The sequence below is a fragment of the Lissotriton vulgaris genome, chromosome 11, assembly GCF_964263255.1.
Source record: "Lissotriton vulgaris chromosome 11, aLisVul1.2, whole genome shotgun sequence".
In the NCBI taxonomy this organism is placed as follows: domain Eukaryota; kingdom Metazoa; phylum Chordata; class Amphibia; order Caudata; family Salamandridae; genus Lissotriton; species Lissotriton vulgaris.
In genome coordinates, this window is record NC_141699.1 from 484,357,403 (window position 1) to 484,382,381 (window position 24,979).

Sequence of the window (24,979 nt, forward strand, 5' to 3'; positions counted from 1 at the left end):
CATCACTCAAAGTGAGTGAAAGGGCACAGATGAGTGGTAATCAACCAATGCGCATTTCTACCCTCTTTTCCCTATATTACGGCGGTGGTAACGGGCCCTTAAGTGTACTAAGAAAGAGTCCAAAAGCCCAAACAAGACACGCTTCATAAAAAAAATAATTACTCTTTTCGTGACTTGTCTAGATCATGCAGGACAGGTCCAGACTACGAACCCTTCCGAGGCACCTGCTCTCTAAAACACTTCCTGGGTGTGGAAATTGTCTCAATGTTTACATCTAGTTTGAGTTTTTGCCGTTTAACTCTGTGACTTGATGAGGATTGCGTAACAAGAAGTGAACATTTACTTAACTAAACCAAATGGTGTTCATGCAAAATCTCATGACGCTGCAAGCAGGATTCGAACCTACGCGGGGAAACCCCATTGGATTTCAAGTCCAACGCCTTAACCACTCGGCCATCGCAGCTGCGTGAGTATGATGTCACAGTTGTCGTATACGAGCCATGCACTACTCACGTCAGGACGAGACATAAAAAGTAAAGTAACAGAAGGACGGGGCACGTACCAGCAGTGCCCTGTTGTCCTCACTTATTTTGCATGCTTTCATACAATTAATAAAAATAGCAATACGCATCACTCAAAGTGAGTGACAGGGCACCGATGAGCGGTAATCAATCACTGCACATTTCTAACCTCGTTTCCATATATTACGGCGGTGGCAACGGGCCCTTAAGTGTACTCAGAAAGAGTCCAAAAGCCTAAACAAGACACGCTTCATAAAAAAAATTACTCATTTCCTAACTTGTCTAGATCAGGCAGGACAGGTCCAGACTACGAACCCTTCCGAGCCACCTGCTCTCTAAAACACTTCCTAGGTGTGGAAATAGTTTCAATGTTTACATCTAGTTTGAGTTTTTGCCATTTAACTCTGTGACTTGATGAGGATTGCGAACGAGAAGTGAACATTTCCTTAACTAAACCAAATGGTGTTAATGCAAAATCACACTACGCTGCAAGCAGGATTCGAACCTGCGCAGGGAAACCCCATTGGATTTCGAGTCCAACGCCGTAACCACTCAGCCATCGCAGCTGCATGAGTATGATGTCACTGTTGTCGTATACGAGCCATACTCTGCTCATGTCAGGCCGAGACCAAAAAAATAAAGTAACAGAAGGACGGGGCACGTACCAGCAGTGCCCTGTTGTCCTCACTTATTTTGCATGCTTTCATACAATTAATAAAAATAGCAACATGCATCACTCAAAGTGAGTGAAAGGGCACAGATGAGTGGTAATCAATCACTGCGCATTTCTACCCTCTTTTCCCTATATTACAGCGGTGGTAACGGGCCCTTAAGTGTACTAAGAAAGAGTCCAAAAGCCTAAACAAGACACGCTTCATAAAAAAAATAATTACTCTTTTCGTGACTTGTCTAGATCATGCAGGACAGGTCCAGACTACGAACCCTTCCGAGGCACCTGCTCTCTAAAACACTTCCTGGGTGTGGAAATTGTCTCAATGCTTACATCTAGTTTGAGTTTTTGCCGTTTAACTCTGTGACTTGATGAGGATTGCGTAACAAGAAGTGAACATTTACTTAACTAAACCAAATGGTGTTCATGCAAAATCGCATGACGCTGCAAGCAGGATTCGAACCTACGCGGGGAAACCCCATTGGATTTCAAGTCCAACGCCTTAACCACTCGGCCATCGCAGCTGCATGAGTATTTATTTATTTATTTATTTAATGATTTTATAAAGCGCGTAGTAACTCAGTGAGCATCCCAGCGCTGGCCTGATTCTCCACAGGTTACTGCCAGCCAATGAAGTTATGTCTGCGGGAAAAGGAGGGTTTTCAGAGTTTTTCTAAACTGGAGATAGTTCGGTTCTGTCCTGAGTCTACGTGGTAGGTGGTTCCACTGTTTGGCCGTGTGAACCGAGAAGCGACGGCCGCCGGTCTTGGCTTTTCTGGCTCTAGGGACAACGAGGAGGTTTTCTGTACTGGACCGGAGGTTTCTCTCCGCTTTGTAAGGGATTAGTACTTCTTTGAGAAGAGGGGGGCCGGTGTTGTTGAGGGTTTTATGGGCCAGACAGAGGGCCTTGAAGACAACCCTTTCTCTGACTGGGAGCCAGTGGAGAGATCTTAGCGCCGGTCTGGCGGAGGATCGGCCTGGTGTGCCAGTGAGTAGGCGAGCTGCGGCGTTTTGCACTTTTTGCAGGGAGTTCATGGTGGCTTCAGGGGCTCCGAGATAGATGGCGTTACAGTAGTCTAATCTTGCCAGGATTAGACCCTGAATGAGGAGCCTCCTTGCGGTATCAGGGAGCAGGGGAAAGATCTTCCTGCAGGCTCTAAGTAGTCCAAAACATGTCCCTGCCGTTTTCTTTGCCTGGGTTTTGAAACTCATGTCCTTCTCGATCCACACACCAAGGCTCTTGACCTCTTCCTTGGGTGCGGGGGGGTCACCTAGGCAGCTGGGCCAAAGGTGGGATGGCAAAGAGGGCCCCTTGTGGCCCATCAGGAGGATCTCGGTCTTAGACCCATTCAATTTCACGGAGGAGAGATTCATCCATCGGTGAACTTCTGAGAGGCAGCTGTGAAGGTCGGAGGGGGTGTGATGGGGGTGAGAGAGGGTTACGACCAGCTGGGTGTCGTCGGCGTAGTATGATGTCACAGTTGTCGTATACGAGCCATGCACTACTCACGTCAGGCCGAGACATAAAAATTAAAGTAACAGAAGGACGGGGCACGTACCAGCAGTGCCCAGTTGTCCTCACTTATTTTGCATGCTTTCATACAATTAATAAAAATAGCAATACGCATCACTCAAAGTGAGTGACAGGGCACCGATGAGCGGTAATCAATCACTGCACATTTCTATCCTCGTTTCTCTATATTACGGCGGTGGCAACGGGCCCTTAAGTGTACTCAGAAAGAGTCCAAAAGCTAAATAAGACACGCTTCGTAAAAAAAGTACTCTTTTCATGACTTGTCTAGATCAGGCAGGACAGGTCCAGACTACGAACCCTTCCGAGCCACCTGCTCTCTAAAACACTTCCTGGGTGTGGAAATTGTCTCAATGTTTACATCTAGTTTGAGTTTTTGCAGTTTAACTCTGTGACTTGATGAGGATTCCGTAATGAGAAGTGAACATTTACTTAACTAAACCAAATGGTGTTCATGCAAAATCTCATGCCGCTGCAAGCAGGATTCGAACCTACGCGAGGAAACCTCATAGGATTTCAAGTCCAACGCCTTAACCACTCGGCCATCGCAGCTGCGTGAGTATCATGTCACTGTTGTCGTATACGAGCCATGCGCTACTCATGTCAGGTCGAGACCTAAAAAATAAAGTAACGGAAGGACGGGGCACATACCAGCAGTGCCCTGTTGTCCTCACTTATTTCGCATACTTTCATACAATTAATAAAAATAGCAATATGCATCACTCAAAATGAGTGACAGGGCACAGATGAGCGGTAATCAATCACTGCACATTTCTACCCTCGTTTCCATATATTACGGCGGTGGCAACGGGCTCTTAAGTGTACTCAGAAAGAGTCCAAAAGCCTAAACAAGACACGCTTCATAAAAAAAATTACTCATTTCGTAACTTGTCTAGATCAGGCAGGATAGTTCCAGACTACAAACCCTTCCAAGCCACCTGCTCTCTAAAACACTTCCTAGGTGTGGAAATTGTTTCAATGTTTACATCTAGTGTGAGTTTTTGCCATATAACTCTGTGACTTGATGAGGATTGCGTAACGAGAAGTGAACATTTCCTTAACTAAACCAAATGGTGTTCATGCAAAATCACACTACGCTGCAAGCACGATTCGAACATGCGCAGGGAAACCCTATTGGATTTCGAGTCTAAAGCCTTAACCACTCGGCCATCGCAGCTGCATGAGTATGATGTCACTGTTGTCGTATACGAGCCATGCTCTGCTCATGTCAGGCGGAGACCAAAAAAATAAAGTAACGGAAGGACGGGGCACGTACCAGCAGTGCCCTGTTGTCCTCACTTATTTTGCATGCTTTCATACAATTAATAAAAATAGCAACATGCATCACTCAAAGTGAGTGAAAGGGCACAGATGAGTGGTAATTAATCACTGCATGTTTCTACCCACTTTTCCCTATATTACGGCGGTGGTAACGGGCCTTTAAGTGTACCAAGAAAGAGTCCAAAAGCCTAAACAAGACATGCTTCATAAAAAAAAGAACTCTTTTCATGTCTTGTCTAGATCAGGCAGGACAGGTCCAGACTACAAACCCTTCCGAGCCACCAGCTCTCTAAAACACTTCCTGGGTGTGGAAATTGTCTAAATGTTTACATCTAGTTTGAGTTTTTTCCATTTAACTCTGTGACTTGATGAGGATTGCGTAACGAGAAGTGAACATTTACTTAACTAAACCAAATGGTGTTCATGCAAAATCACACTACGCTGCAAGCAGGATTCGAACCTGCGCAGGGAAACCCTATTGGTTTTCGAGTCCAACGCCTTAAGCACTCGGCCATCGCAGCTACATGAGTATGATGTCACTGTTGTCGTATACGAGCCATACGCTGCTCACGTCAGGCCGAGACCTAAAAATTAAAGTAACGGCAGGACGGGGCACGTACCAGCAGTGCCCTGTTGTCCTCACTTATTTTGCATGCTTTCATACAATTAATAAAAATAGCAACATGCATCACTCAAAGTGAGTGACAGGGCACAGATGAGCGGTAATCAATCACTGCGCATTTCTACCCTCTTTTCCCTATATTACGGCGGTGGTAACGGGCCCTTAAGTGTACTAAGAAAGAGTCCAAAAGCCTAAACAAGACACGCTTCATAAAAAAAATAATTACTCTTTCGTGACTTGTCTAGATCATGCAGGACAGGTCCAGACTACGAACCCTTCCGAGGTACCTGCTCTCTAAAACACTTCCTGGGTGTGGAAATTGTTTCAATGTTTACATCTAGTTTGAGTTTTTGCCATTTAACTCTGTGACTTGATGAGGATTGCGTAACGAGAATGTAGTAAATAGGTCCACGCTTGAAGGTAGTTTTCTTGTGTTTCACCTTTCTGAAGTGTTCCAGTGCACCTATACATTTTGTATACTGACTGTTAACTCGACATGGTTTTCTATTTACAAACAGCCTACTAGCTGAGTTTTGCACATTGAGGGACACTTTACATCGGCCTCTGCTTTCTCTGCTGTTTCGTATTGGTGTACTCAGCAAGCTATAGTGATGTGCAATTTCATTGCTGTTTGGTATATGTGGTGCAGTTGAGCACATTCTGAAATCGGCACTTTCCTTGCACTGCCGTTGTACATTCAGAGATCGGCGCAGTTCCTGCTCTTCCATTATGAAGGGTGCTACAGTCTACTGCACCTTGGGGGAGTAGCCCATGGCACAAGAAGAAGGGAGAAAATGAAGCGCTGCGCTAATGTGGCAAGATTTACGGTCTGAAGGGCCTCTGCTTTCAGCATTCTGGTACCTACTAGAACATTCAAAGGAGCGCTGCGCTATTCTGGCTCGATTTCCAGCACCGCTCGGAACTTATTTACTCACCTTCCTGGATGTCCGTTAATCGACGGTTGGTCACAAGCGATCTTCCCTCCTTCTCTCCTGCCGTCCATTTGATGACGTCTGTAGAATGCTCCAGGGAGTTAGCGAAGCCAGATTCTTCTCAGGTCCAGTGACGCCTGTGACGTCTACCTTTGGAGACACGTTCTTCACGCTTCTCACGCCGCTACAAACAACATGACAGCCATCTTGTATTTGCTTAGGTCGTCATAGCAACAACTGCTACTCGTAACATTTATAGACTACAAGTGAGTCTTAAAGCGTTTGTTTTTTCTACGGTGATGTACACACCAGTGTATATTTGGAAGTACTTTATACTCAGCTGACCAGGGACCATGTCGACATCTGTGTATACAAAATCTCGGGTGAGACAGTTCGCTCACCGGCGTTCTCTTAACTTATATTTTTTTACAGTGTACAACAAACTCAGTGGGTACCTATCAAAAGTAATATGCCTTTTCACAAGATTTTATTTCTTATCCAAAATCATTTTGGTTGGTTATATCTCTTTAGCAATATTCTCTACCATTAACTGCCTTTTTGTGTGGTGTTTAGATAAAATGTCACATTTTAATGTCATTTGAGGACAGTTTAAAGGTGTTTTGGAGCTGGTCTCCTTACCCTAGTTCATCTTTAGTGTTGAGTGATGCGCACACTTTTTCACTAGTCACACCTTTAGTATTCCTCACATAAATAGTCTGTAATTTTCATGATGTGACTTTTGTTCCCAAGGACAATTATTGTGTTTCTTTACAATTTTAGCTGTATTTGCAAAGGTTTCAGTCCCTTTTGGTTTTCAGTATTGCTTGATAGCTTTGGATACAGACACTCTCTGTGTTACGTAGGGTTTTAGTCCCTTTAGTTTTCAGTTGTGCACATCAGTTGTCCATACACAGATTCCACTGGATTTTGTTTGTCTGTAATTTATATAGGGTTATACTCCCTTAAGTTTATAACTGTGCATATTTTGAGTCTATACACAGATTACTACAACATTTTGTTTCCCTGTGTTTTGCTAAGGATTATAATCCTTTAGTTCCCAACAGCACCACATTAGTTGTCCTCACATGGACCCCATTAGTTTTGTAGGTGCATTTCGTCTTGCTTGGGTTACTGTCCCTTGACTTTATTGTTATGGGTTCCTACTCATACTTATTCGTGTATTTCTTTTCCTGATTAGGAGTTATTTTAGGGTACAATTCCCTTTGTGTGACATGGGTTCCCACCCATACTCTGTCCTTTCGGTCCAATTTGAAGGGATTTTTGAAAAGTTTAAAGTTTCTTATATCTCTTTTCACGAGTTTTCTCATTTTGCTAGTTATTTAGCATTTTATTAAGTGCACAACGTGGTTTTCCACACAGTTTAGTATTTATTCTTACATTGCCAGTAAGTTCTGTTTCTATTTTGGTGCACTTTGTTTTTTTTCATAAAGAGATTTTGCCTTATTATCATATTTAGCTTATGTTCTAGTCATATTTTAGTGCCTTCATGCATTTTTTTTAGCTAAATATGTTCTGTTTTATTGTATTTTAATTAATTTTTCTCGCACTATTTCCATTGCACTACTGATATGTTTTTGTTTATGGTTAATAGTGTTTTGATGAGGTTCTCCTAACTTGTTCCTCATTTTCTTTTCTGTTTTATTCTTCTTTCTCTGATTTTCTGTGTTCCGTGGTTTCCATTTCTCTTCGTTCTCCATTCATTCCTGTTCTGGCCAGTGGGTGTGCGTTGGAGTTGTGTTTTGTATTTTCTTCTTTTCTTTTCTTTTCTGCCGTTGTGTGAGAGGGGAGGATGGTCTGTATGTTTGGTTCTATTCTCCTGTTCCTATTTCTGGATTGCTTCTTTTCCTTTTTATGTATTTCTATTTCTGGTTTGTTCCTATTCCTACTTCTGGATTGTTTCTTTTCCTATTTCGTTAAATCTTTCTTTCTTGTGCTCTCTTTTCTTGTGCAGCATTTATGAACATTCTAAAGATGGTATAAATGCATCACATAGGGAATGATAGGATATTACAGAGAAGTGAACATTTCCTTAACTAAACCAAATAGTGTTCATGCAAAATCACACTACGCTGCAAGCAGGATTCGAACCTGCGCAGGGAAACCCCATTGGATTTCGAGTCCAACGCCTTAACCACTCAGCCATCGCAGCTACATGAGTATGTTGTCACTGTTGTCGTATACGAGCCATGCTCTGCTCATGTCAGGCGGAGACCTAAAAATTAAAGTAACGGCAGGACGGGGCACGTACCAGCAGTGCCCTGTATCCCCCACTTATTTTGAATGCTTTCATACAATTAATAAAAATAGCAACAAGCATCACTCAAAGTGAGTGACAGGGCACAGATGAGCGGTAATCAATCACTGCTCATTTCTACCCTCTTTTCCCTATATTACGGCGGTGGTAACGGGCCTTTAAGTGTACTAAGAGTCCAAAAGCCTAAACAAGACACGCTTCATAAAAAAAATAATTACTCTTTTCGTGACTTGTCTAGATCATGCAGGACAGGTCCAGACTACGAACCCTTCCGAGGCACCTGCTCTCTAAAACACTTCCTGGGTGTGGAAATTGTCTCAATGTTTACATCTAGTTTGAGTTTTTGCCGTTTAACTCTGTGACTTGATGAGGATTGCGTAACAAGAAGTGAACATTTACTTAACTAAACCAAATGGTGTTCATGCAAAATCACATGACGCTGCAAGCAGGATTCGAACCTACGCGGGGAAACCCCATTGGATTTCAAGTCCAACGCCTTGACCACTCGGCCATCGCAACTGCATGAGTATGATGTCACAGTTGTCGTAAACGAGCCATGCACTACTCACGTCAGGCCGAGACATAAAAAATAAAGTAACAGAAGGATGGGGCACGTACCAGCAGTGCCCTGTTGTCCTCACTTATTTTGCATGCTTTCATACAATTAATAAAAATAGCAATACGCATCACTCAAAGTGAGTGACAGGGCACAGATGAGCGGTAATCAATCACTGCACATTTCTATCCTCGTTTCCCTATATTACGTCGGTGGCAATGGGCCCTTAAGTGTACTCAGAAAGAGTCCAAAAGCTTAAACAAGACACACTTCATAAAAAAAGTACTCTTTTCATGACTTGTCTAGATCAGGCAGGACAGGTCCAGACTACGTACCCTTCCGAGCCACCTGCTCTCTAAAACACTTCCTGGGTGTGGAAATTGTCTCAATGTTTACATTTAGTTTTTGCCGTTTAACTCTGTGACTTGATGAGGATTGCGTAACGAAGGTGAACATTTACTTAACTAAACCAAATGGTGTTCATGCAAAATCTCATGACGCTGCAAGTAGGATTCGAACCTACGCGGGGAAACCCCATTGGATTTCAAGTCCAACACCTAAACCACTCGGCCATCGCAGCTGCATGAGTATGATGTCACTGTTGTCGTATACGAGCCATGCGCTACTCATGTCAGGCCGAGACCAAAAAAATAAAGTAACAGAAGGACGGGGCACATACCAGCAGTGCCCTGTTGTCCTCACTTATTTTGCATGCTTTCATACAATTAATAAAAATAGCAACATGCATCACTCAAAGTGAGTGAAAGGGCACAGATGAGTGGTAATCAACCAATGCGCATTTCTACCCTCTTTTCCCTATATTACGGCGGTGGTAACGGGCCCTTAAGTGTACTAAGAAAGAGTCCAAAAGCCCAAACAAGACACGCTTCATAAAAAAAATAATTACTCTTTTCGTGACTTGTCTAGATCATGCAGGACAGGTCCAGACTACGAACCCTTCCGAGGCACCTGCTCTCTAAAACACTTCCTGGGTGTGGAAATTGTCTCAATGTTTACATCTAGTTTGAGTTTTTGCCGTTTAACTCTGTGACTTGATGAGGATTGCGTAACAAGCAGTGAACATTTACTTAACTAAACCAAATGGTGTTCATGCAAAATCTCATGACGCTGCAAGCAGGATTCGAACCTACGCGGGGAAACCCCATTGGATTTCAAGTCCAACGCCTTAACCACTCGGCCATCGCAGCTGCGTGAGTATGATGTCACAGTTGTCGTATACGAGCCATGCACTACTCACGTCAGGACGAGACATAAAAAGTAAAGTAACAGAAGGACGGGGCACGTACCAGCAGTGCCCTGTTGTCCTCACTTATTTTGCATGCTTTCATACAATTAATAAAAATAGCAATACCCATCACTCAAAGTGAGTGACAGGGCACCGATGAGCGGTAATCAATCACTGCACATTTCTAACCTCGTTTCCATATATTACGGCGGTGGCAACGGGCCCTTAAGTGTACTCAGAAAGAGTCCAAAAGCCTAAACAAGACACGCTTCATAAAAAAAATTACTCATTTCCTAACTTGTCTAGATCAGGCAGGACAGGTCCAGACTACGAACCCTTCCGAGCCACCTGCTCTCTAAAACACTTCCTAGGTGTGGAAATAGTTTCAATGTTTACATCTAGTTTGAGTTTTTGCCATTTAACTCTGTGACTTGATGAGGATTGCGAACGAGAAGTGAACATTTCCTTAACTAAACCAAATGGTGTTCATGCAAAATCACACTACGCTGCAAGCAGGATTCGAACCTGCGCAGGGAAACCCCATTGGATTTCGAGTCCAACGCCGTAACCACTCAGCCATCGCAGCTGCATGAGTATGATGTCACTGTTGTCGTATACGAGCCATACTCTGCTCATGTCAGGCCGAGACCAAAAAAATAAAGTAACAGAAGGACGGGGCACGTACCAGCAGTGCCCTGTTGTCCTCACTTATTTTGCATGCTTTCATACAATTAATAAAAATAGCAACATGCATCACTCAAAGTGAGTGAAAGGGCACAGATGAGTGGTAATCAATCACTGCGCATTTCTACCCTCTTTTCCCTATATTACAGCGGTGGTAACGGGCCCTTAAGTGTACTAAGAAAGAGTCCAAAAGCCTAAACAAGACACGCTTCATAAAAAAAATAATTACTCTTTTCGTGACTTGTCTAGATCATGCAGGACAGGTCCAGACTACGAACCCTTCCGAGGCACCTGCTCTCTAAAACACTTCCTGGGTGTGGAAATTGTCTCAATGCTTACATCTAGTTTGAGTTTTTGCCGTTTAACTCTGTGACTTGATGAGGATTGCGTAACAAGAAGTGAACATTTACTTAACTAAACCAAATGGTGTTCATGCAAAATCGCATGATGCTGCAAGCAGGATTCGAACCTACGCGGGGAAACCCCATTGGATTTCAAGTCCAACGCCTTAACCACTCGGCCATCGCAGCTGCATGAGTATTTATTTATTTATTTATTTAATGATTTTATAAAGCGCGTAGTAACTCAGTGAGCATCCCAGCGCTTGCCTGATTCTCCACAGGTTACTGCCAGCCAATGAAGTTATGTCTGCGGGAAAAGGAGGGTTTTCAGAGTTTTTCTAAACTGGAGATAGTTCGGTTCTGTCCTGAGTCTACGTGGTAGGTGGTTCCACTGTTTGGCCGTGTGAACCGAGAAGCGACGGCCGCCGGTCTTGGCTTTTCTGGCTCTAGGGACAACGAGGAGGTTTTCTGTACTGGACCGGAGGTTTCTCTCCGCTTTGTAAGGGATTAGTACTTCTTTGAGAAGAGGGGGGCCGGTGTTGTTGAGGGTTTTATGGGCCAGACAGAGGGCCTTGAAGACAACCCTTTCTCTGACTGGGAGCCAGTGGAGAGATCTTAGCGCCGGTCTGGCGGAGGATCGGCCTGGTGTGCCAGTGAGTAGGCGAGCTGCGGCGTTTTGCACTTTTTGCAGGGAGTTCATGGTGGCTTCAGGGGCTCCGAGATAGATGGCGTTACAGTAGTCTAATCTTGCCAGGATTAGACCCTGAATGAGGAGCCTCCTTGCGGTATCAGGGAGCAGGGGAAAGATCTTCCTGCAGGCTCTAAGTAGTCCAAAACATGTCCCTGCCGTTTTCTTTGCCTGGGTTTTGAAACTCATGTCCTTCTCGATCCACACACCAAGGCTCTTGACCTCTTCCTTGGGTGCGGGGGGGTCACCTAGGCAGCTGGGCCAAAGGTGGGATGGCAAAGAGGGCCCCTTGTGGCCCATCAGGAGGATCTCGGTCTTAGACCCATTCAATTTCAGGGAGGAGAGATTCATCCATCGGTGAACTTCTGAGAGGCAGCTGTGAAGGTCGGAGGGGGTGTGATGGGGGTGAGAGAGGGTTACGACCAGCTGGGTGTCGTCGGCGTAGTATGATGTCACAGTTGTCGTATACGAGCCATGCACTACTCACGTCAGGCCGAGACATAAAAATTAAAGTAACAGAAGGACGGGGCACGTACCAGCAGTGCCCAGTTGTCCTCACTTATTTTGCATGCTTTCATACAATTAATAAAAATAGCAATACGCATCACTCAAAGTGAGTGACAGGGCACCGATGAGCGGTAATCAATCACTGCACATTTCTATCCTCGTTTCTCTATATTACGGCGGTGGCAACGGGCCCTTAAGTGTACTCAGAAAGAGTCCAAAAGCTAAATAAGACACGCTTCGTAAAAAAAGTACTCTTTTCATGACTTGTCTAGATCAGGCAGGACAGGTCCAGACTACGAACCCTTCCGAGCCACCTGCTCTCTAAAACACTTCCTGGGTGTAGAAATTGTCTCAATGTTTACATCTAGTTTGAGTTTTTGCAGTTTAACTCTGTGACTTGATGAGGATTCCGTAATGAGAAGTGAACATTTACTTAACTAAACCAAATGGTGTTCATGCAAAATCTCATGCCGCTGCAAGCAGGATTCGAACCTACGCGAGGAAACCTCATAGGATTTCAAGTCCAACGCCTTAACCACTCGGCCATCGCAGCTGCGTGAGCATCATGTCACTGTTGTCGTATACGAGCCATGCGCTACTCATGTCAGGTCGAGACCTAAAAAATAAAGTAACGGAAGGACGGGGCACATACCAGCAGTGCCCTGTTGTCCTCACTTATTTCGCATACTTTCATACAATTAATAAAAATAGCAATATGCATCACTCAAAATGAGTGACAGGGCACAGATGAGCGGTAATCAATCACTGCACATTTCTACCCTCGTTTCCATATATTACGGCGGTGGCAACGGGCTCTTAAGTGTACTCAGAAAGAGTCCAAAAGCCTAAACAAGACACGCTTCATAAAAAAAATTACTCATTTCGTAACTTGTCTAGATCAGGCAGGATAGGTCCAGACTACAAACCCTTCCAAGCCACCTGCTCTCTAAAACACTTCCTAGGTGTGGAAATTGTTTCAATGTTTACATCTAGTGTGAGTTTTTGCCATATAACTCTGTGACTTGATGAGGATTGCGTAACGAGAAGTGAACATTTCCTTAACTAAACCAAATGGTGTTCATGCAAAATCACACTACACTGCGAGCACGATTCGAACATGCGCAGGGAAACCCTATTGGATTTCGAGTCCAAAGCCTTAACCACTCGGCCATCGCAGCTGCATGAGTATGATGTCACTGTTGTCGTATACGAGCCATGCTCTGCTCATGTCAGGCGGAGACCAAAAAAATAAAGTAACGGAAGGACGGGGCACGTACCAGCAGTGCCCTGTTGTCCTCACTTATTTTGCATGCTTTCATACAATTAATAAAAATAGCAACATGCATCACTCAAAGTGAGTGAAAGGGCACAGATGAGTGGTAATCAATCACTGCATGTTTCTACCCACTTTTCCCTATATTACGGCGGTGGTAACGGGCCTTTAAGTGTACCAAGAAAGAGTCCAAAAGCCTAAACAAGACATGCTTCATAAAAAAAAGTACTCTTTTCATGTCTTGTCTAGATCAGGCAGGACAGGTCCAGACTACAAACCCTTCCGAGCCACCAGCTCTCTAAAACACTTCCTGGGTGTGGAAATTGTCTAAATATTTACATCTAGTTTGAGTTTTTTCCATTTAACTCTGTGACTTGATGAGGATTGCGTAACGAGAAGTGAACATTTACTTAACTAAACCAAATGGTGTTCATGCAAAATCACACTACGCTGCAAGCAGGATTCGAACCTGCGCAGGGAAACCCTATTGGTTTTCGAGTCCAACGCCTTAACCACTCGGCCATCGCAGCTACATGAGTATGATGTCACTGTTGTCGTATACGAGCCATACGCTGCTCACGTCAGGCCGAGACCTAAAAATTAAAGTAACGGCAGGACGGGGCACGTACCAGCAGTGCCCTGTTGTCCTCACTTATTTTGCATGCTTTCATACAATTAATAAAAATAGCAACATGCATCACTCAAAGTGAGTGACAGGGCACAGATGAGCGGTAATCAATCACTGCGCATTTCTACCCTCTTTTCCCTATATTACGGCGGTGGTAACGGGCCCTTAAGTGTACTAAGAAAGAGTCCAAAAGCCTAAACAAGACACGCTTCATAAAAAAAATAATTACTCTTTCGTGACTTGTCTAGATCATGCAGGACAGGTCCAGACTACGAACCCTTCCGAGGTACCTGCTCTCTAAAACACTTCCTGGGTGTGGAAATTGTCTCAATGTTTACATCTAGTTTGAGTTTTTGCAGTTTAACTCTGTGACTTGAGGAGGATTGCGTAATGAGAAGTGAACATTTACTTAACTAAACCACATGGTGTTCATGCAAAATCTCATGCCGCTGCCAGCAGGATTCGAACCTACGCGGGGAAACCCCATTGGATTTCAAGTCTAACGCCTTAACCACTCGGCCATCGCAGCTGCATGAGTATGATGTCACTGTTGTCGTATACGAGCCATGCGCTACTCATGTCAGGTCGAGACCTAAAAAATAAAGTAACGGAAGGACGGGGCACATACCAGCAGTGCCCTGTTGTCCTCACTTATTTCGCATACTTTCATACAATTAATAAAAATAGCAATATGCATCACTCAAAATGAGTGACAGGGCACAGATGAGCGGTAATGAATCACTGCACATTTCTACCCTCGTTTCCATATATTACGGCGGTGGCAACGGGCCCTTAAGTGTACTCAGAAAGAGTCCAAAAGCCTAAACAAGACACGCTTCATAAAAAAAACTTACTCATTTCGTAACTTGTCTAGATCAGGCAGGATAGGTCCAGACTACAAACCCTTCCGAGCCACCTGCTCTCTAAAACACTTCCTAGGTGTGGAAATTGTTTCAATGTTTACATCTAGTTTGAGTTTTTGCCATTTAACTCTGTGACTTGATGAGGATTGCGTAACGAGAAGTGAACATTTCCTTAACTAAACCAAATGGTGTTCATGCAAAATCACACTACGCTGCAAGCAGGATTCGAACCTGCGCAGGGAAACCCCATTGGATTTCGAGTCCAACGCCTTAACCACTCGGCCATCGCAGCTGCATGAGTATGTTGTCACTGTTGTCGTATACGAGCCATGCTCTGCTCATGTCAGGCGGAGACCAAATAAATAAAGTAACGGAAGGACGGGCACGTACCAGCAGTGCCCTGTTGTCCTCACTTATTTTGCATGCTTTCATACAATTAATAAAAATAGCAACATGCATCACTCAAAGTGAGTGAAGGGGCACAGATGAGTGGTAATCAATCACTGCATGTTTCTACCCACTTTTCCCTATATTACGGCGGTGGTAACGGGCCCTTAAGTGTACTAAGAAAGAGTCCAAAAGCCTAAACAAGACATGCATCATAAAAAAAAGTACTCTTTTCATGACTTGTCTAGATCAGGCAGGACAGGTCCAGACTACAAACCCTTCCGAGCCACCAGCTCTCTAAAACACTTCCTGGGTGTGGAAATTGTCTCAATGTTTACATCTAGTTTGAGTTTTTTCCATTTAACTCTGTGACTTGATGAGGATTGCGTAACGAGAAGTGAACATTTACTTAACTAAACTAAATGGTGTTCATGCAAAATCACACTACGCTGCAAGCAGGACTCAAACCTGCGCAGGGAAACCCCATTGGATTTCGAGTCCAACGCCTTAACCACTCGGCCATCGCAGCTGCTTGAGTATGATGTCACTGTTGTGGTATACGAGCCATACGTTGCTCACGTCAGGCCGAGACCTAAAAATTAAAGTAACGGCAGGACGGGGCACGTACCAGCAGTGCCCTGTATCCCCCACTTATTTTGAATGCTTTCATACAATTAATAAAAATAGCAACAAGCATCACTCAAAGTGAGTGACAGGGCACAGATGAGCGGTAATCAATCACTGCTCATTTCTACCCTCTTTTCCCTATATTACGGCGGTGGGTGGTAACGGGCCTTTAAGTGTACTAAGAGTCCAAAAGCCTAAACAAGACACGCTTCATAAAAAAAATAATTACTCTTTTCGTGACTTGTCTAGATCATGCAGGACAGGTCCAGACTACGAACCCTTCCGAGGCACCTGCTCTCTAAAACACTTCCTGGGTGTGGAAATTGTCTCAATGTTTACATCTAGTTTGAGTTTTTGCCGTTTAACTCTGTGACTTGATGAGGATTGCGTAACAAGAAGTGAACATTTACTTAACTAAACCAAATGGTGTTCATGCAAAATCTCATGACGCTGCAAGCAGGATTCGAACCTACGCGGGGAAACCCCATTGGATTTCAAGTCCAACACCTTGACCACTCGGCCATCGCAACTGCATGAGTATGATGTCACAGTTGTCGTAAACGAGCCATGCACTACTCACGTCAGGCCGAGACATAAAAAATAAAGTAACAGAAGGATGGGGCACGTACCAGCAGTGCCCTGTTGTCCTCACTTATTTTGCATGCTTTCATACAATTAATAAAAATAGCAATACGCATCACTCAAAGTGAGTGACAGGGCACAGATGAGCGGTAATCAATCACTGCACATTTCTATCCTCGTTTCCCTATATTACGTCGGTGGCAATGGGCCCTTAAGTGTACTCAGAAAGAGTCCAAAAGCTTAAACAAGACACACTTCATAAAAAAAGTACTCTTTTCATGACTTGTCTAGATCAGGCAGGACAGGTCCAGACTACGAACCGTTCCGAGCCACCTGCTCTCTAAAACACTTCCTGGGTGTGGAAATTGTCTCAATGTTTACATCTAGTTTGAGTTTTTGCCGTTTAACTCTGTGACTTGATGAGGATTGCGTAACGAGAAGTGAACATTTACTTAACTAAACCAAATGGTGTTCATGCAAAATCTCATGACGCTGCAAGCAGGATTCGAACCTACGCGGGGAAACCCCATTGGATTTCAAGTCCAACACCTTAACCACTCGGCCATCGCAGCTGCGTGAGTATGATGTCACTGTTGTCGTATACGAGCCATGCGCTACTCATGTCAGGCCGAGACCTAAAAAATAAAGTAACGGAAGGACGGGGCACGTACCAGCAGTGCCCTGTTGTCCTCACTTATTTCGCATACTTTCATACAATTAATAAAAATAGCAATACGCATCACTCAAAGTGAGTGACAGGGCACAGATGAGCGGTAATCAATCACTGCACATTTCTACCCTCGTTTCCCTAAATTACGGCGGTGGCAACGGGCCCTTAATTGTACTCAGAAAGAGTCCAAAAGCCTAAACAAGACACGCTTCATAAAAAAAATTACTCTTTTCGTAACTTGTCTAGATCAGGCAGGATAGGTCCAGACTACAAACCCTTCCGAGCCACCTGCTCTCTAAAACACTTCCTAGGTGTGGAAATAGTTTCAATGTTTACATCTAGTTTGAGTTTTTGCCATTTAACTCTGTGACTTGATGAGGATTGCGAACGAGAAGTGAACATTTCCTTAACTAAACCAAATGGTGTTCATGCAAAATCACACTACGCTGCAAGCAGGATTCAAACCTGCGCAGGGAAACCCCATTGGATTTCGAGTCCAACGCCTTAACCACTCGGCCATCGCAGCTGCGTGAGTACAATGTCACAGTTGTCGTATACGAGCCATGCACTACTCACGTCAGGCCGAGACATAAAAAGTAAAGTAACAGAAGGACGGGGCACGTACCAGCAAAGCCCTGTTGTCCTCACTTATTTTACATGCTTTCATACAATTAATAAAAATAGCTATACGCATCACTCAAAGTGAGTGACAGGGCACCGATGAGCGGTAATCAATCACTGCACATTTCTATCCTCGTTTCCCTATATTACGGCGGTGGCAACGGGCCCTTAAGTGTACTCAGAAAGAGTCCAAAAGCTTAAACAAGACACGCTTCATAAAAAAAAGTACTCTTTTCATGACTTGTCTAGATCAGGCAGGACAGGTCCAGACTACGAACCCTTCCGAGCCACCTGCTCTCTAAAACACTTCCTGGGTGTGGAAATTGTCTCAATGTTTACATCTAGTTTGAGTTTTTGCAGTTTAACTCTGTGACTTGATGAGGATTGCGTAATGAGAAGTGAACATTTACTTAACTTAACCAAATGGTGTTCATGCAAAATCTCATGCCGCTGCAAGCAGGATTCGAACCTACGCAGGGAAACCCTATTGGATTTCAAGTCCAACGCCTTAACCACTCGGCCACCGCAGCTGCGTGAGTATGATGTCACTGTTGTCGTATACGAGCCATGCGCTACTCATGTCAGGTCGAGACCTAAAAAATAAAGTAACGGAAGGACGGGGCACATACCAGCAGTGCCCTGTTGTCCTCACTTATTTCGCATACTTTCATACAATTAATAAAAATAGCAATATGCATCACTCAAAATGAGTGACAGGGCACAGATGAGCGGTAATCAATCACTGCACATTTCTACCCTCGTTTCCATATATTACGGCGGTGGCAACGGGCCCTTAAGTGTACTCAGAAAGAGTCCAAAAGCCTAAACAAGACACGCTTCATAAAAAAAATTACTCATTTCGTAACTTGTCTTGATCAGGCAGGATAGGTCCAGACTACAAACCCTTCCGAGCCACCTGCTCTCTAAAACACTTCCTAGGTGTGGAAATAGTGTCAATGTTTACATCTAGTTTGAGTTTTTGCCATTTAACTCTGTGACTTGATGAGGATTGCGAACGAGAAGTGAACATTTCCTTAACTAAACCAAATGGTGTTCATGCAAAATCACACTACGCTGCAAGCAGGATTCGAACCTGCGCAGGGAAACCCCATTGGATTTCGAGTCCAACGCCGTAACCACTCGGCCATCACAGCTGCATGAGTATGATGTCACTGTTGTCGTATATACGAGCCATACTCTGCTCATGTCAGGCCGAGACCAAAAAAATAAAGTAACAGAAGGACGGGGCACATACCAGCAGTGCCCTGTTGTCCTCACTTATTTTGCATGCTTTCATACAATTAATAAAAATAGCAACATGCATCACTCAAAGTGAGTGAAAGGGCACAGATGAGTGGTAATCAATCAATGCGCATTTCTACCCTCTTTTCCCTATATTACGGCGGTGGTAACGGGCCGTTAAGTGTACTAAGAAAGAGTCCAAAAGCCTAAACAAGACACGCTTCATAAAAAAAATAATTACTCTTTTCGTGACTTGTCTAGATCATGCAGGACAGGTCCAGACTACGAACCCTTCCGAGGCACCTGCTCTCTAAAACACTTCCTGGGTGTGGAAATTGTCTCAATGTTTACATCTAGTTTGAGTTTTTTGCCGTTTAACTCTGTGACTTGATGAGGATTGCGTAACAAGAAGTGAACATTTACTTAACTAAACCAAATGGTGTTCATGCAAAATCTCATGACGCTGCAAGCATGATTCGAACCTACGCGGGGAAACCCCATTGGATTTCAAGTCCAACGCCTTAACCACTCGGCCATCGCAGCTGCGTGAGTATGATGTCACAGTTGTCGTATACGAGCCATGCACTACTCACGTCAGGCCGAGACCTAAAAAATAAAGTAACGGAAGGACGGGGCACGTACCAGCAGTGCCCTGTTGTCCTCACTTATTTTGCATGCTTTCATACAATTAATAAAAATAGCAATACGCATCACTCAAAGTGAGTGCCAGGGCACCGATGAGCGGTAATCAATCACTGCACATTTCTATCCTCGTTTCCCTATATTACGGCGGTGGCAACGGGCCCTTAAGTGTACTCAGAAACAGTCCAAAAGCTTAAACAAGACACGCTTCATAAAAAAAAGTACTCTTTTCATGACTTGTCTAGATCAGGCAGGACAGGTCCAGACTACGAACCCTTCCGAGGCACCTGCTCTCTAAAACACTACCTGAATGTGGAAATTGTCTCAATGTTTACATCTAGTTTGAGTTTTTGCAGTTTAACTCTGTGACTTGATGAGGATTGCGTAATGAGAAGTGAACATTTACTTAACTAAACCAAATGGTGTTCATGCAAAATCTCATGCCGCTGCAAGCAGGATTCGAACCTACGCGGGGAAACCTCATAGGATTTCAAGTCCAACGCCTTAACCACTCGGCCATCGCAGCTGCGTGAGTATGATGTCACTGTTGTCGTATACGAGCCATGCGCTACTCATGTCAGGTCGAGACCTAAAAAATAAAGTAACGGAAGGACGGGGCACATACCAGCAGTACCCTGTTGTCCTCACTTATTTCGCATACTTTCATACAATTAATAAAAATAGCAATATGCATCACTCAAAATGAGTGACAGGGCACAGATCAGCGGTAATCAATCACTGCACATTTCTACCCTCGTTTCCATATATTACGGCGGTGGCAACGGGCCCATAAGTGTACTCAGAAAGAGTCCAAAAGCCTAAACAAGACACGCTTCATAAAAAAAAGTTACTCATTTCGTAACTTGTCTAGATCAGGCAGGATAGGTCCAGACTACTAACCCTTCCGAGCCACCTGCTCTCTAAAACACTTCCTAGGTGTGGAAGTTGTTTCAATGTTTACATCTAGTTTGAGTTTTCGCCATTTAACTCTGTGACTTGATGAGGATTGCGTAACGAGAAGTGAACATTTCCTTAACTAAACCAAATGGTGTTCATGCAAAATCACACTACGCTGCAAGCAGGATTCAAACCTGCGCAGGGAAACCCCATTGGATTTCGAGTCCAACGCCTTAGCCACTCGGCCATCGCAGCTGCATGAGTATGATGTCACTGTTGTCGTATACGAGCCATGCTCTGCTCATGTCAGGCGGAGACCAAAAAAATAAAGTAACGGAAGGACGGGGCACGTACCAGCAGTGCCCTGTTGTCCTCACCTATTTTGCATGCTTTCATACAATTAATAAAAATAGCAACATGCATCACTCAAAGTGAGTGAAAGGGCACAGATGAGTGGTAATCAATCACTGCATGTTTCTACCCACTTTTCCCTATATTACGGCGGTGGTAACAAGCCCTTAAGTGTACTAAGAAAGAGTCCAAAAGCCTAAACAAGACATGCATCATAAAAAAAAGTACTCTTTTCATGACTTGTCTAGATCAGGCAGGACAGGTCCAGACTACAAACCCTTCCGAGCCACCACCTCTCTTAAACACTTCCTGGGTGTGGAAATTGTCTCAATGTTTACATCTAGTTTGAGTTTTTTCCATTTAACTCTGTGACTTGATGAGGATTGCGTAATGAGAAGTGAACATTTACTTAACTAAACCAAATGGTGTTCATGCAAAATCTCATGCCGCTGCAAGCAGGATTCAAACCTACGCGGGGATACCCCATTGGATTTCAAGTCCAACGCCTTAACCACTCAGCCATCTCAGCTGCGTGAGTATGATGTCACTGTTGTCGTATACGAGCCATGCGCTACTCATGTCAGATCGAGACCTAAAAAATAAAGTAACGGAAGGACGGGGCACATACCAGCAGTACCCTGTTGTCCTCACTTATTTCGCATACTTTCATACAATTAATAAAAATAGCAATATGCATCACTCAAAATGAGTGACAGGGCACAGATCAGCGGTAATCAATCACTGCACATTTCTACCCTCGTTTCCATATATTACGGCGGTGGCAACGGGCCCATAAGTGTACTCAGAAAGAGTCCAAAAGCCTAAACAAGACACGCTTCATAAAAAAAATTACTCATTTCGTAACTTGTCTAGATCAGGCAGGATAGGTCCAGACTACAAACCCTTCCGAGCCACCTGCTCTCTAAAACACTTCCTAGGTGTGGAAGTTGTTTCAATGTTTACATCTAGTTTGAGTTTTTGCCATTTAACTCTGTGACTTGATGAGGATTGCGTAACGAGAAGTGAACATTTCCTTAACTAAACCAAATGGTGTTCATGCAAAATCACACTACGCTGCAAGCAGGATTCAAACCTGCGCAGGGAAACCCCATTGGATTTCGAGTCCAACGCCTTAACAACTCAGCCATCGCAGCTGCATGAGTATGATGTCACTGTTGTCGTATACGAGCCATGCTCTGCTCATGTCAGGCGGAGACCAAAAAAATAAAGTAACGGAAGGACGGGGCACGTACCAGCAGTGCCCTGTATCCCCCACTTATTTTGAATGCTTTCATACAATTAATAAAAATAGCAACAAGCATCAATCAAAGTGAGTGACAGGGCACAGATGAGCGGTAATCAATCACTGCGCATTTCTACTCTCTTTTCCCTATATTACGGCGGTGGTAACGGGCCCTTAAGTGTACTAAGAAAAAGTCCAAAAGCCTAAACAAGACACGCTTCATAAAAAAAATAATTACTCTTTTCGTGACTTGTCTAGATCATGCAGGACAGGTCCAGACTACGAACCCTTCCGAGGCACCTGCTCTCTAAAACACTTCCTGGGTGTGGAAATTGTCTCAATGTTTACATCCAGTTTGAGTTTTTGACGTTTAACTCTGTGACTTGATGAGGATTGCATAACAAGAAGTGAACATTTACTTAACTAAACCAAATGGTGTTCATGCAAAATCTCATGACACTGCAAGCAGGATTCGAACCTACGCGGTGAAACCCCATTGCATTTCAAGTCCAACACCTTAACCACTCGGCCATCGCAGCTGCATGAGTATGATGTCACTGTTGTCGTATACGAGCCATGCGCTACTCATGTCAGGCCGAGACCTAAAAAATAAAGTAACGGAAGGACGGGGCACGTACCAGCAGTGACCTGTTGTCCTCACTTATTTCGCATACTTTCATACAATTAATAAAAATAGCAATACGCATCACTCAAAGTGAGTGACAGGGCACAGATGAGCGGTAATCAATCACTGCACATTTCTACCCTCGTTTCCCTATATTACGGCGGTGGCAACGGGCCCTTAATTGTACTCAGAAAGAGTCCAAAAGCATAAACAAGACACGCTTCATAAAAAAAAGTACTCTTTTCATGACTTGTCTAGATCAGGCAGGACAGGTCCAGACTACGAACCCTTCCAAGCCACCTGCTCTCTAAAACACTTCCTGGGTGTGGAAATTGTCTCAATGTTTACATTTAGTTTGAGTTTTTGCAGTTTAACTCTGTGACTTGATGAGAATTGCGTAATGAGAAGTGAACATTTACTTAACTAAACCAAATGGTGTTCATGCAAAATCTCATGCCGCTGCAAGCAGGATTCGAACCTACGCGGGGAAACCCCATTGGATTTCAAGTCTACCGCTTTAACCACTCGGCCATCGCAGCTGCGTGAGTATGATGTCACTGTTGTCGTATACGAGCCATGCGCTACTCATGTCAGGTCAAGACCTAAAAAATAAAGTAACGGAAGGACGGGGCACATACCAGCAGTGCCCTGTTGTCCTCACTTATTTCGCATACTTTCATACAATTAATAAAAATAGCAATATGCATCACTCAAAATGAGTGACAGGGCACAGATGAGCGGTAATCAATCACTGCACATTTCTACCCTCGTTTCCATATATTACGGCGGTGGCAACGGGCCCTTAAGTGTACTCAGAAAGAGTCCAAAAGCCTAAACAAGACACGCTTCATAAAAAAATTACTCATTTCGTAACTTGTCTAGATCAGGCAGGATAGGTCCAGACTACAAACCCTTCCGAGCCACCTGCTCTCTAAAACACTTCCTAGGTGTGAAAATTGTTTCAATGTTTACATCTAGTTTGAGTTTTTGCCATTTAACTCTGTGACTTGATGAGGATTGCGTAACGAGAAGTGAACATTTACTTAACTAAACCACATGGTGTTCATGCAAAATCACACTACGCTGCAAGCAGGATTCGAACCTGCGCAGGGAAACCATATTGGATTTCGAATCCAACGCCTTAACCACTCAGCCATCGCAGCTGCATGAGTATGATGTCACTGTTGTCGTATACGAGCCATACGCTGCTCACGTCAGGCCGAGACCTAAAAATTAAAGTAACGGCAGGACGGGGCACGTACCAGCAGTGCCCTGTATCCCCCACTTATTTTGAATGCTTTCATACAATTAATAACATTAGCAACAAGCATCACTCAAAGTGAGTGACAGGGCACAGATGAGCGGTAATCAATCACTGCGCATTTCTACCCTCTTTTCCCTATATTACGGCGGTGGTAACGGGCCCTTAAGTGTACTAAGAAAGAGTCCAAAAGCCCAAACAAGACACGCTTCATAAAAAAAATAATTACTCTTTTCGTGCTTTGTCTAGATCATGCAGGACAGGTCCAGACTACGAACCCTTCCGAGGCACCTGCTCTCTAAAACACTTCCTGGGTGTGGAAATTGTCTCAATGTTTACATCTAGTTTGAGTTTTTGCCGTTTAACTCTGTGACTTGATGAGGATTGCGTAACAAGCAGTGAACATTTACTTAACTAAACCAAATGGTGTTCATGCAAAATCTCATGACGCTGCAAGCAGGATTCAAACCTACGCGGGGAAACCCCATTGGATTTCAAGTCCAACGCCTTAACCACTCGGCCATCGCAGCTGCGTGAGTATGATGTCACAGTTGTCGTATACGAGCCATGCACTACTCACGTCAGGACGAGACATAAAAAGTAAAGTAACAGAAGGACGGGGCACGTACCAGCAGTGCCCTGTTGTCCTCACTTATTTTGCATGCTTTCATACAATTAATAAAAATAGCAATACGCATCACTCAAAGTGAGTGACAGGGCACCGATGAGCGGTAATCAATCACTGCACATTTCTAACCTCGTTTCCATATATTACGGCGGTGGCAACGGGCCCTTAAGTGTACTCAGAAAGAGTCCAAAAGCCTAAACAAGACACGCTTCATAAAAAAAATTACTCATTTCCTAACTTGTCTAGATCAGGCAGGACAGGTCCAGACTACGAACCCTTCCGAGCCACCTGCTCTCTAAAACACTTCCTAGGTGTGGAAATAGTTTCAATGTTTACATCTAGTTTGAGTTTTTGCCATTTAACTCTGTGACTTGATGAGGATTGCGAACGAGAAGTGAACATTTCCTTAACTAAACCAAATGGTGTTCATGCAAAATCACACTACGCTGCAAGCAGGATTCGAACCTGCGCAGGGAAACCCCATTGGATTTCGAGTCCAACGCCGTAACCACTCAGCCATCGCAGCTGCATGAGTATGATGTCACTGTTGTCGTATACGAGCCATACTCTGCTCATGTCAGGCCG

The 24,979-nt window shown here is 44.0% G+C and overlaps 26 non-coding genes across 26 annotated transcripts; all 26 read right to left on the bottom strand.

Annotated features, from left to right (window-relative positions):
- Window positions 1-381: 381 nt before the first annotated feature.
- TRNAS-UGA (transfer RNA serine (anticodon UGA)) lies at window positions 382-463 on the bottom strand. Its single transcript has one exon. It is a non-coding gene; the product is annotated as a tRNA-Ser (tRNA).
- Window positions 464-1,005: 542 nt separating this feature from the next.
- Window positions 1,006-1,087, bottom strand: TRNAS-CGA (transfer RNA serine (anticodon CGA)). The gene has a single exon. It is a non-coding gene; the product is annotated as a tRNA-Ser (tRNA).
- A 546-nt stretch (window positions 1,088-1,633) lies between these two features.
- On the bottom strand, window positions 1,634-1,715 carry TRNAS-UGA (transfer RNA serine (anticodon UGA)). The gene has a single exon. It is a non-coding gene; the product is annotated as a tRNA-Ser (tRNA).
- A 2,102-nt stretch (window positions 1,716-3,817) lies between these two features.
- On the bottom strand, window positions 3,818-3,899 carry TRNAS-CGA (transfer RNA serine (anticodon CGA)). The gene has a single exon. It is a non-coding gene; the product is annotated as a tRNA-Ser (tRNA).
- Window positions 3,900-4,442: 543 nt separating this feature from the next.
- TRNAS-CGA (transfer RNA serine (anticodon CGA)) lies at window positions 4,443-4,524 on the bottom strand. The gene has a single exon. It is a non-coding gene; the product is annotated as a tRNA-Ser (tRNA).
- A 3,121-nt stretch (window positions 4,525-7,645) lies between these two features.
- On the bottom strand, window positions 7,646-7,727 carry TRNAS-CGA (transfer RNA serine (anticodon CGA)). Its single transcript has one exon. It is a non-coding gene; the product is annotated as a tRNA-Ser (tRNA).
- Window positions 7,728-8,269: 542 nt separating this feature from the next.
- TRNAS-UGA (transfer RNA serine (anticodon UGA)) lies at window positions 8,270-8,351 on the bottom strand. Its single transcript has one exon. It is a non-coding gene; the product is annotated as a tRNA-Ser (tRNA).
- A 535-nt stretch (window positions 8,352-8,886) lies between these two features.
- On the bottom strand, window positions 8,887-8,968 carry TRNAS-UGA (transfer RNA serine (anticodon UGA)). The gene has a single exon. It is a non-coding gene; the product is annotated as a tRNA-Ser (tRNA).
- A 546-nt stretch (window positions 8,969-9,514) lies between these two features.
- On the bottom strand, window positions 9,515-9,596 carry TRNAS-UGA (transfer RNA serine (anticodon UGA)). Its single transcript has one exon. It is a non-coding gene; the product is annotated as a tRNA-Ser (tRNA).
- Window positions 9,597-10,138: 542 nt separating this feature from the next.
- Window positions 10,139-10,220, bottom strand: TRNAS-CGA (transfer RNA serine (anticodon CGA)). The gene has a single exon. It is a non-coding gene; the product is annotated as a tRNA-Ser (tRNA).
- A 546-nt stretch (window positions 10,221-10,766) lies between these two features.
- TRNAS-UGA (transfer RNA serine (anticodon UGA)) lies at window positions 10,767-10,848 on the bottom strand. The gene has a single exon. It is a non-coding gene; the product is annotated as a tRNA-Ser (tRNA).
- A 2,102-nt stretch (window positions 10,849-12,950) lies between these two features.
- Window positions 12,951-13,032, bottom strand: TRNAS-CGA (transfer RNA serine (anticodon CGA)). Its single transcript has one exon. It is a non-coding gene; the product is annotated as a tRNA-Ser (tRNA).
- Window positions 13,033-13,575: 543 nt separating this feature from the next.
- TRNAS-CGA (transfer RNA serine (anticodon CGA)) lies at window positions 13,576-13,657 on the bottom strand. Its single transcript has one exon. It is a non-coding gene; the product is annotated as a tRNA-Ser (tRNA).
- A 1,171-nt stretch (window positions 13,658-14,828) lies between these two features.
- Window positions 14,829-14,910, bottom strand: TRNAS-CGA (transfer RNA serine (anticodon CGA)). The gene has a single exon. It is a non-coding gene; the product is annotated as a tRNA-Ser (tRNA).
- A 542-nt stretch (window positions 14,911-15,452) lies between these two features.
- TRNAS-CGA (transfer RNA serine (anticodon CGA)) lies at window positions 15,453-15,534 on the bottom strand. Its single transcript has one exon. It is a non-coding gene; the product is annotated as a tRNA-Ser (tRNA).
- A 546-nt stretch (window positions 15,535-16,080) lies between these two features.
- On the bottom strand, window positions 16,081-16,162 carry TRNAS-UGA (transfer RNA serine (anticodon UGA)). The gene has a single exon. It is a non-coding gene; the product is annotated as a tRNA-Ser (tRNA).
- Window positions 16,163-16,704: 542 nt separating this feature from the next.
- TRNAS-UGA (transfer RNA serine (anticodon UGA)) lies at window positions 16,705-16,786 on the bottom strand. The gene has a single exon. It is a non-coding gene; the product is annotated as a tRNA-Ser (tRNA).
- A 542-nt stretch (window positions 16,787-17,328) lies between these two features.
- On the bottom strand, window positions 17,329-17,410 carry TRNAS-CGA (transfer RNA serine (anticodon CGA)). The gene has a single exon. It is a non-coding gene; the product is annotated as a tRNA-Ser (tRNA).
- A 543-nt stretch (window positions 17,411-17,953) lies between these two features.
- Window positions 17,954-18,035, bottom strand: TRNAS-UGA (transfer RNA serine (anticodon UGA)). The gene has a single exon. It is a non-coding gene; the product is annotated as a tRNA-Ser (tRNA).
- Window positions 18,036-18,577: 542 nt separating this feature from the next.
- On the bottom strand, window positions 18,578-18,659 carry TRNAS-CGA (transfer RNA serine (anticodon CGA)). Its single transcript has one exon. It is a non-coding gene; the product is annotated as a tRNA-Ser (tRNA).
- A 549-nt stretch (window positions 18,660-19,208) lies between these two features.
- On the bottom strand, window positions 19,209-19,290 carry TRNAS-UGA (transfer RNA serine (anticodon UGA)). Its single transcript has one exon. It is a non-coding gene; the product is annotated as a tRNA-Ser (tRNA).
- Window positions 19,291-20,459: 1,169 nt separating this feature from the next.
- On the bottom strand, window positions 20,460-20,541 carry TRNAS-CGA (transfer RNA serine (anticodon CGA)). The gene has a single exon. It is a non-coding gene; the product is annotated as a tRNA-Ser (tRNA).
- A 1,168-nt stretch (window positions 20,542-21,709) lies between these two features.
- Window positions 21,710-21,791, bottom strand: TRNAS-CGA (transfer RNA serine (anticodon CGA)). Its single transcript has one exon. It is a non-coding gene; the product is annotated as a tRNA-Ser (tRNA).
- Window positions 21,792-23,586: 1,795 nt separating this feature from the next.
- TRNAS-CGA (transfer RNA serine (anticodon CGA)) lies at window positions 23,587-23,668 on the bottom strand. Its single transcript has one exon. It is a non-coding gene; the product is annotated as a tRNA-Ser (tRNA).
- Window positions 23,669-24,214: 546 nt separating this feature from the next.
- Window positions 24,215-24,296, bottom strand: TRNAS-UGA (transfer RNA serine (anticodon UGA)). The gene has a single exon. It is a non-coding gene; the product is annotated as a tRNA-Ser (tRNA).
- A 542-nt stretch (window positions 24,297-24,838) lies between these two features.
- On the bottom strand, window positions 24,839-24,920 carry TRNAS-CGA (transfer RNA serine (anticodon CGA)). The gene has a single exon. It is a non-coding gene; the product is annotated as a tRNA-Ser (tRNA).
- Window positions 24,921-24,979: the final 59 nt, after the last annotated feature.